The sequence below is a fragment of the Prionailurus viverrinus genome, chromosome A1 (genome assembly GCF_022837055.1).
Source record: "Prionailurus viverrinus isolate Anna chromosome A1, UM_Priviv_1.0, whole genome shotgun sequence".
In the NCBI taxonomy this organism is placed as follows: Eukaryota; Metazoa; Chordata; class Mammalia; order Carnivora; family Felidae; genus Prionailurus; species Prionailurus viverrinus.
The window spans coordinates 124,081,227-124,085,212 of record NC_062561.1 but is presented as its reverse complement, the minus strand read 5'-3'; positions in this window follow the sequence as shown (position 1 = coordinate 124,085,212).

Sequence of the window (3,986 nt, the reverse complement as noted above, 5' to 3'; positions counted from 1 at the left end):
GATAAATCATCTGTACATAACATTAATAAGAAAATATTGAATTTGAACTACATTTTAGAACAGATGGATGAAGTGAAACAGAACAGTGCATCCAAAAGCACCAAAATACACCTTCTTCTCAAGTGCATACAGAACTTTCTCTAGGACAGATCATTTGTTAGGTCTCAAAACAAGCCTTAACAAATTTAAGAAAATTGATGTCATATAAATATCTTTTCTGATTACAAAGCCATCGAACTGGAAATCAATAACAGGAAGAAAACTGGAAAACTCACGAATATGTGGAAATTAAATAATACATTTCCACAAAAAAACTTACTATGGATCAAAGGAAAAATCAATAAGGAAATTAACAAAACAAAACATAAAAAAACACTTGAGACCAATGAAAATGGAGAGACAGTATGCCAAAATGTATGGAACTGTGCTTTATGATGTGCATTCTTTTAGTGTATATGCCTTATCACATCTAAATAGTAACAATATCTTACTCTAAACAGTAAGATAAAGGGGGCCATGCAAGGATACCCTTCTCTTATTAGGTTAGGACTAAATCTTCTCACATGAAAGGAGGAGAAATATGTTCTGTTTATCTTCCCTTAGGTCAAACTAAGAATTGAAATGCACCAAAATTCTGTAAAGTCACAGATACCAACTCTGGGGAAGAAAAGAAGAAAGTTGAAGAAAGGCCAAGAACATTTCACAAAATGCCTAGTTTGGAGTTAGTAATCCCTTTGAAACAGGCCTTGTCAGGCTATGGCTGTAGCCCCAACACAAAACTGACATCATTGTACACTGGGAATTACAGTAAATACTGTCACCCTCTTTACATATTCTTTTAAGCTTTTTCTTAATTTATTTATTAATTTTTTTTAATTTTAGAGAGATAGAGTGTGAGAGTGAGAGTGTGAGTAGGTGAGTGGCAAAGGGAGAGAGAATCTTAGGCAGGCTACATGCTCAGCATGGAGCCCCATGTGGGGCTTAATCCCACAACCTTGGAATCATGACCTGAGCCAAAGTCAAGAGTCAGATGCTCAACTGACTGAGTCATCCAGGCTCCCTGAATACTTCTAATTCTGATGTCTTTAAATATACAGGACTAATCCTTCCGATTCAACACTTATATCCAAGTGACTCAAATTACTAGGATTGTGTGAAAAGTAGTTTAGAAGTATGGGATTGACATGACCATCTCAAGGCTCTGCAACTCCCTGGTTATGAGATCATGGACAAATCCTTTATATCTCTCTATCTTAGCCTCCTCTTCCATAAAATGTGGCTGCATCTTCACAACTATAGCTAAATTTAAATGTGATAATGTTTGGGTCCTTACCACTGTGAACATGAATAATCAGTAATAGATTGGTTAACCTGATTTGTTAGTGGTGAATTATTTCAGTCTTTTATCTTAGTTACTATTTTCTCTAGCCTTTTTCCCCCTGTTTTTCCCCTTTCGATTTTAGAGCATGTGTCTGTGGTGCATATGTTTATGTAAACTACTTCAGGAAAACTTTCCATAAGCACAGACAAGCCTCCAGACAAGGTGTCCCCACTCAAGTCTAATCATTGACATACCACATTGTTTCTGCAATGAATTTAGATTAAAAAAAAAACAGTAAGAGGCAAATATATGAGAAAGACGTGACTTGGCAACATCTGGCGTGGAAAGAAAAATGCCTGAGGATAGCTAGTGGTTATTGGTATGATCCAGTTTTGACAAAGTTCCCATGGTCATTTGAAGGTATAATGATAGATGTGAGTGTTCAGATCAAATAAATTATTTTTTTATGCTTTGAAGAGAAGAGTACAAACCATACCTGGAACAGTATGTTTTGTCCTGGCTATCACAGTGATGAGGAAAGTAGACAGAATTATGAATATTTGCATCTGTTAGAAGAACCTCATATTAAAAAAATATTCAAAAACATTTTTAACAAAAAATTTTAAACATACAGCAATATTAAAATAAATTTTTAGTGAACCCCTTTAAACCCACCGGCTAGATTTTACCATTACTATTTTCCTTTGCTAGTTTTGTTGGATATCTGTCCATTAATCCATCTTTGACACAATTCAAAATGAATTGCAGGGATCGGTACCCTTCCCTCTTAACAACTTCACTATGCATATCAGTTAGGACTACACGACTTGTAAAAAAAAAATAGTACACTACATGCTTACATTCTTTTCTTTTGATGTAAGCTTTGCAAACTATGATATGGATAAATTTTAAGTGCGGATTCACTGTCAAACCTCAGTTTGAAAAGCGTATACATCTCTGAACCCAAACTCCTGTATTTTGACCATTAATTATTTTATATGTGACTTGCTTCTTCTTTCTAAGAAATACCAGATTTCTGGCTTTCTGTGGTTTATTTTTTATTTGCTTCCCTTTCATCCCCAAAGAATAGCTCATAACTATACAAGAGATAGTAATTTAATTATTTACTCAGTTATGGCACCTGAAATAAACCTTGAAGTAAATGGTAGTCTTAAGATGTAAGTAAAGGATGTGTTTGAGGAAGAAAGGGTAGACAGAGTGGCACAAGGTGGTCCAAGAGGCATTCCAGGTCAGACAGAATAGTGTGGTGGAAATACACATTTTGTGTGGACAGCTGACAGGAATCTGGCCTGAGGGGAGGGGACTGCTCCAACAGGGAGAGAGGAGGAGTGGATCACATTGGGAGGGATACGTTTAAAGATGTACAATGACTCAGTTTCCCAACTACACATAGTGTCTTCATGCCTCCGTTAGAAATAATACATTACTTCAAGGAGTAAGAACTAAAAAGGAGAAAAGAACTGAATTTCCCCAAGAAGCAGGGCACTTAGAATACAGATAAAAAAAGGACAGAGAAAAAAACTCACGTGATGAGAATTTTCAAAAATGTTAAAGGAACAGAATGTAGAAAAAAACTGTAAATACTGAGAAAAAGAACAAAAATATACTGGGCAGTGAAGAAGTATAATGCTGAAATTGAAAACAGAACATAATAGCAAAATCTACTGATTTTTGACCTCTTGTTACACATCAGAGATCATTTAACTGCTTACATGCTTCATTTTCTTAATCTTCATGATAAATTTAGGACATAGATACTAGTGTCTCCATTTTACAGGTGAATACATCATAAATCGAAGAAATCAAATGACTTGTTCAAAAACAAATAGCTTATGTGAGAGTCATGATTCACATTCTGGTCTGTGTGACTCAATGGTCCACCCTCTTATTACCCTAATTATATATTATATGATCATTTTTCTCCAGCAAAAGCAATAGTCTGTAAGCACGGAAGAGCACAAATCCCACACTTGAAGAAGTAGAAGGTGTCTATCTTCCCTAGCATAACTTAATCCACTCCCAGGCTCTTTATCTAAATATTAGATGCATCCCCCAGTTTGGTTAGGTCCTATTAAATTGTATAAATAAAGGGTAACATCTATCTGCATAAGTCCACCACTCCATAAAGATGAGAAAGCTGGGGTCTAGAGAAGCTGAACGTTTTATTTTTATATAAAATATTTTTCCTGAAATTAGGAAGAAATGATATTATGTATTCTACAGCTTAAATAATAGATACTGTAAAATAACTGTAAGTCTAATGTAGTATCACATTGTTAAAAATACTTTACCATCCACATGGCAACTGTAAGAATAAGAGAGGGGAAGAGATTTTCCCAAGATCCCACAGTGACTGCGTGGTTGATTTAGATCCAAAAAAAACAGGTCTTTTTATCCAAGTTTATGCCAGTCAATAAGCCATGTAATTATATCTGTATGTCTTCTTGATCTCAGAGTAAAAACACAAGAAATGCTTCTACAGAATTTACTTTATTGACAAGCAAATCCAGGGAAATAGATATGTATTGAGCTACCCAAGAGCCAGGCAGAATAGGTGTGTCTTATAAATTTAAAGGATCCATTAGAGAAAAACAGAAGTGAGAAAAGCAGCAGCTGGAAGTCAGCACAGACACTGCACAAAACT